Below are 7,227 nucleotides of genomic sequence, written 5' to 3' on the forward strand. Positions count from 1 at the left end.
GGGGACGTATTTCTAGTATCCCCTACTTTGCATTCATCTGTTGTCTTCGTCTTGAAATCGTGACACTAGTCCACTCTAATTTAGTTCGCACTAAACTCAGTCCAGACTTCACCAAACCCTAATTAGCATCTTGAAATCTGAGCTTGACCTCCGTGCCTTTCCGCACCGTAGCCACTGTAGTGTCCGGGACGATCCACCGTGAATTCTTTGGCTAGGTAATCTCTATTGAAGCTTTATCGTTGACTCCGTATAGGGATTTCGGTAGCCAACCTATATATGAGGATCTCAAACACATCTAGAGCAAAACCCAATCAAAGCTTTTATCAACGACTCAAAATGGTACCATTGTTGCCTTAATTTGGCACATTTTCTTTGTTGCCCTTCATGAAAAATGCGATGCATGTGCATGAGAAGGAAAATTTTCTTACATGATCTAGGTGCATGCGATTCCAATGCATCTAAACTCTTAACGTTGGTGAAATTAGATTACTGTGTTTTCAACGGAGGCTTTTGTTGTCTATTTTGAGCCCAAATTTAAAGGCGGGCTGGTACCTCTTCTTTTCTTTCCATTTCTTTCCATTTACTTCTTGCGGTACAAAAAACTCGTTGTTTTCACTTAGGAATTTATATAAATTCGATAAAGAAAAAGAAGAAAAGAAAGACGTGGTGGAGGATTCCCAAGTGACAATTTTGACCGTCGGAGTTATGCTAAGCAAAACCAAACCGGGGGAGCTCACAACTGAGACGTAAGAGTAAGGCAAAGTTTCGATCAAACTTAGCCCCTTCCATGTGAATTAGTTGGTTTCTTCTACTTTCGACTTTCAAGATATTTCTAAAGACTAAATGTTAGAGCGAGAGAGAGAGAGAGCATGTCCCGTCCATCTCGCCTTGTAGAGTTTTTCTTGGTCGGTTTTCCTTTCGCGGGTCAACTCTTGGAAAACCTTTCTTAATTTCATTTTTTTGGGAAATAAAAAAAGAAATTAAATGACCAGCTAGAGGTTATGGAAGTTAGGCTACGGTCCTCCTCTTCTTTCGTGGCGCACATAGTGGAAAGTCGGGTCCTCAGTGTGGTGCGCTTGTTTAAGCTCAATCCAATCTCATACTCAGGTGGAAAAACAAAGGGTTTTCGCCTTTCACAGAAAAGGACATAAACCAAACTCTGCTCCCACGAGTCCGTCGTACACATAGGTATAGTAAAGCAATATGCGAAACCCCATTTTAAAAAGAACCTTTGGCGTGTATATATATATATTCTCGACCACGCGTGCACATATACTTATACCTAACAATGTACGTGGAGAAGTTATGCTATCAAGAATAGAACTAGACAAATGAGAAAGAAAACAATAGTGCGGTTACTTACTCTGTCCAAATGAACGAATGAATCACTAGGACACGGCTCTTTTTATGTTTCACACACTTTTCTAAGGAATAAGTCTTTTTTCTGTTAAAGAAAAGGTGAAGATGCTGAAATCTTGATTGTTGCGAGCGTTTTGTTTTTGATCTTTATTGGATTCTCACCGTAAAGAAAAACAAAGGAGCTGTGGGGAATCATCCGAGAGAGATTGTGCTGTTCTTTCGTTATGGCAATGTCATATGCTTCTTCCGATGCGTATATGTTTGTTGAGCTTGATTATCAGAATAATCACATCATTGTCCTCCAAGAGTCAGTGGCCAGTCCCTTAGATCAAGATCTCTCTCCAGAGCAATTCACAGATAAACAGCAGCATCGCCATTTGAAAGAAAAATGGAAGCTTCCAAAATCTATTCGTGTGGGAACAAGCAAGTCAATAACATCCATTCACGGGTTTTGCCTACTTTTGAACAAATCCAATAAGATTCCACTTCCCATGAAAAAAAGATCATGCCCATCCTTTGGCGTGATTCTCCCCATGTCATCAATTCTCTGTACACTATCTTCCTAACCCTGGTCCCCCTCCTCTTGAAGAAAACCGTGCAGAGAGAGAGAGAAGAGAGAGAGAGAGAATCGGATTTGGAGGGAAGATTGTTCAAGACTTTCAACCTCTCTGTTCAAGCAAGAAAAAGTAAACACCCTAAAAAGAAAAGTAAGAAGATATATACATATATTTGTGTGCGTGTGTATGGATTCACAAGAAGCTTTATATGCACCCTCGTTTTTCCTCCCAAACACAAAAATTGAGAAACTTACTCAACCGGTAATGTCCCCCGGCGAAAAATTGAACAAATGAACTATATTGTAATTTTGCACAAAGATTTAAGATTAAATTAATAAAATTAAAAAGTTTAAAATTGAATTGACATTTACATAATAGGTTTATTATTGACTAGACAATTTCCCTTGCAAAAATCGATATCATGTCCCTAGAGAACTTGCATTCAATCAATGTCAGATGATGGATCATTTGGGATGCACATATAATGATGCAATGGCTGACGTCCTCTATCTAGGTTGCGTTTACACGGTGGGGCATGCAAATTATCGTCCGACTAAACTACTTTATATCCAATATGACAAAATTGTGTTTCGGGGTGGCTCCAATTTTCAACGACGAGTTAACCTTTCTCAAACACGATTATTATTGTTTCCCAGTTGACTGTTTACTCTCTCTTTTTTTCCCCATCCCGTCGATACTTATAAAGGCCTGAAGATCATTTGAGGATTCCGTTTTCTTATGCCGTGGAACATTGCAAGTAATTATTTAACTAAAAGTCATAGGCCATGACTTAGAAGATAGAGATATCCCACTTTCGACTCGTAGGTTTTTGAAATCTTGTGCCACGAACCACAAGGAGAAAAGATTCCTCAGACCCACACCACACACCAAGAAAAGGAAGGCACCCAATGGAATAACTACGGTTGAGAATGCAAGTTGATAAAACAAGAAATTACTAGTTTATTAATCTTATGATGATTGATCCTAAGCGAGCATATGTAGACAAATCAAATATGGCGATTTACATATTTTAGACTTGACTCATGTGGAAGATCCAACTCTACACGTGGCAGTTCATTAGGGCGAGCAACCGAGCTAGTTGTTGCTCGCTAGTTCAAGGCCTATTCACAACGGGACTGGTCCGATCCCATCTCAAGAAACTGAAATTTGGCCCTGACCGGTTCGATTCTCGGTTATATGTCCCAGACCAGCTGGTTTTCCTCAAGCATCTAAAATATGGAGCCTATAAAGTTGCTTTCATGGTAGAACTTAGAATTGAGTCGGTTTTGAACTAATTACCCCTACTTCTAAGTAATTTCTTTTACCCTTTTTTAGAATAGGAAGACATATGTTGAAATTGAATATATTGGACATGCTATCTTCAAGTAGAAAGAATTATATTCATGTTTGACATATGGATTTAGCCAAATCATACGCCTTATTACCGCAACTTGTAATCAAAACATTATACAGAAAGATGAAATCTGAAGATTGTTTTAGAAATGTCTCTTTTTAGGCTTGCCCTTAAATTGAAGGGGGGAAAAAAGCATTGGCTGCTTCTGAATTAACTCTAGAATCAGCCAGTTCTAAGGTCAACAGAATAAGTTTCAAGGGCCTATAACTTATTGAACCCATAAACGATTACTCTTATTGTCCACGATTAAGCAATTGAACAATTGCTTATACAAATATATAAAATATAGGTATCCCTCTCATTTATTTATCTCATAAATTGAGAAAACAATACCAATGGCTTATGAAGCTTAAGGGGTGCAAGGCTATCAATTGGGAGGATGCGCAAATATGAAAGGAATAAAAAAACGTATGTAGAAAAATCTGTGATGTAAATTGCCAACTAAGCTTTCGACCAAAAAAATAAAATTTGCCAACTAAGTTGATGTGAGAGGTAAATTGGCTAACCCATATTACAGATGGCCATTTTAGAGTAATTAATAATTATTCATAGTGTAGTAGGACCACTGGTTTTGTGAATTTATTGCTTTTGTTTGAAGCAAGGTGCCACCGATTCATTATTTCTGAGATTGGCAGTGCTTTCGTGCGCCGGAGAAATAGTGCAATTATATCTGAAAACTTGGACGTTGGAGCATAAATATTCCCATTCAATCACATCATGGACCATCTATTCTCTTCTCGTTTAAGGAACTCACCATCCACATTATCTTCATTAGATTTAGCTCTAACATAATTTTCTATCGGTTTAAATTTAAATTCCAACCCAGTTTAATTTTCTCGCCCATTATGTTATCGAAATAATTACGTAAGCTTAATGTGCCAAATGACATGGGCCTCAATAATCTGACGATTAGGGGTAAAAATTAATATTGCAAATGCAAAAGGGCCCAATTTTGTCAAAATACAAAGTTTTTTTTTTTTTTTTAATAATCTCATTCAATAAGGTAGACAATGTGAATAAAGTAGGTAGATGGTAACTTTAAAGTATGTAAATCTACTGAATCTTTACTAAGGATGAATAAAAATTTTGATTCTTTAAAAAAAATCGAGACACTATTTTCGATAATACGATAAAGGTCAAATATGTAAATTTACTATTGAAATTGACAACAATGAAAAGAAAATAGAGTCATTGTCTTTTCATTGTTGACCAAGAAATGCTTGGCATATTGAAATTTATTCAAAATGTAATCCAGCCGCCTTTTTTTGTTTTTTTGTTTTTTTTTTAGATTGAGCAAGATTCATATGAAAATATCGACTGATTTTATCATAGAGCTTTACGAACGAGTTCTGTAAATCGAATTTTAACATAAGTTATAATTAGTGTAACTCAATTCACTGTTAACTTTAGAAAGGAAAAGGGGAAAGACAATAAAAACACCATACACACTACCTCCATTAGGGGTGTAATTGAGTCAAGTCGAGCCAATACAGTGTCAAGCTCGAGCTTGACTAGATTCATGTGCTTAGTACTCAAAACTTAGCTGCTGGAGCTCAATCAAGTATTAAAATTTAGGCTTAAGTGCAAATAAAATAGAACTTCCGAGTGCCTGCGCTCGACTTGATTATTATACAGTAATATATAAACTAGACTGTTTCCCCTGCAATTGTAATAATGAGAGTAGAAACCAGAAGCTTATGGATTTATTTGTCTTTTCCAATATTTTCCAATAAAAAGAAGAAGTTCGATCGTGTTTTCATGCATGTCAAACTTATTAATGCCAAGTTGGAGCTTACACGCTCAAATGGCTCGAGCTCGAGCTCAACTCGAGATCAGGGAAGTTGATCTTCAGTAATCAAAATCGAATCCAAAAAGCTTTCATCGAATAGCTCGACTCAATTGCTCTAATAGTCACCATTCACCAATACCTACCCACACTCCCTCTCTCTCGATCTGTCAATTGTTATCTTTCTCCATGCCTCTTCTTACGACACCATTATCAGAAAAAAGATGGTGCATCATCCCCCACCCCACGAATCGTACTCACCTTCACAGGTCTCTCATAAATCTTTGACCCATCTTTCGGTTGACGTGATACATCTGCTCTCCTTCCTTTTTCTCATCTCCATACACACGTGTAGACCTAATTTCCTAAAAAAAAAATCTCAACTTTAAATCTAATCTCAATTCTACCCCAAACATTTTTCATCTAATAGAAACCTAAAACTTCGAATTCAATTCAAATCTACCTCGAACTTTTCTTTATTTAAAATAAAAACCCTCAATTCTAGGTCTAATTCCAAATTTACTCCAAACTTTATTTTATCTAAATCAAAAGTCAACTTTTACTCTAATCTCAAATATGCCCCCTTTAGCCTTTCTCATCCGAGAATCGTCATTGGTCGTTCCTAATTTTTATCCTATAATGGTTTTATTTGGAATATAATTTTCCAAATTAAGTTGGGAGTGGACCACACGAGTAGATTTTAGAATTCATTGAAAGTTGGAGGTTTTTTACGGACAAAACAAAATTTGAAGCAGGTTTGAGACTTGATTTGAAGTTTGAAGATTTTTTTGAGATAAAAAAATAATAATAATAATTGGCGTAGATTTGGGATAAACCTAAAGAGCAGGATTTTTTCCGAGACCAAAAAGTTCGGGATAAAATTGAAGTCAGATCTAATGTCGAAGTTTTTTTTAAGGATATTAGGCTTATATAAATAATCTTCTCGACTTGGAAAGTATGCCTCAATCTCGGCCTGCCCTTCCGACGGTTAGGAAGGACAGCACATCAACTGGACTTTTTCTGGAGTTGTCCTTGCATTAATTCAACGCTCAACGCGCATGTTCAAAATTTATCATGGAGATTATTTTATTTTAGTTTTATTTTATTTTATTGTTATGGAGTATTAAATCTTTGAGAAGTCATAATGAAACTCTCCTATGACATTTTGGGAATTGAAATAATTGTCTACAGAAAAAACCATCATAAATCACGCAAACATAGTCATGTGCGGGAAAAAAAATAGTATTACTCAAACGTCGGATTTGTGCTAAGAAACGGTATAACTTAAACCATTGACCAAAGATCGTCACATGTGATTAATCAAGCCCATTTACATAGGACTATACGAGATTACATGAAATCTACAAGATATTCTAAAAAAACCGATACAAACAGGTCTTTGTATTGCAAAAATGTTTACTATGCAGATGTAATACAATTGCGATCCTCGACCAATTGCCAAATCTACATGAAGAGCAGGAAGTCGTACAATTTTCATCAAGCAAACCCTAAAAAGGGACTTAATTGAACAAAACATTGCGAAAGAGAAATTATTAGATCAACTCGAGTCCAACTCTTAGCCAACTCTTAGCCAATGAAAAAGCACATAATGATGGGGACATAAGTTGGTCCTAGGGCCGACTAAACTCTCAACTAAGATCCAAAAGGTTTCCATGATTCAAACCCTCACCTTCTCCTTATTCAAGTGTACACAACAAATGCTAAATGATAGGACAAAACCAATAACAAAGCCGTTGGTTGATGCTCACGCCTAAGTTTTTTGTTCATATTTTCCCTTATCAAACCACTCTAACATTAGTTGGCTAAAGATTACATTACATGCATGATGGGCTGAGATAATATAGTCTATTGTGCACTAAGCAATTGTTGTAATAATTGTGGCACGCACCCATGTTGGTCTTCCCACCACCTAATTACAAACCCCTCCCCTCTTGCTTTCTTCTTTGGTAAACGACCCTCTCTTGATTTGATTAGATTCCCCCCCCCCCCCTCTCAATCAACACGGTGTTTATTCCAATAGAGTACATCGTGTACGCAGAACCAACCCATTGGAATATCCTTTAGTGGAAACTAATGAAAATTAAAATTTG

The sequence above is a fragment of the Eucalyptus grandis genome, chromosome 5, assembly GCF_016545825.1.
Source record: "Eucalyptus grandis isolate ANBG69807.140 chromosome 5, ASM1654582v1, whole genome shotgun sequence".
Classification (NCBI taxonomy): domain Eukaryota; kingdom Viridiplantae; phylum Streptophyta; class Magnoliopsida; order Myrtales; family Myrtaceae; genus Eucalyptus; species Eucalyptus grandis.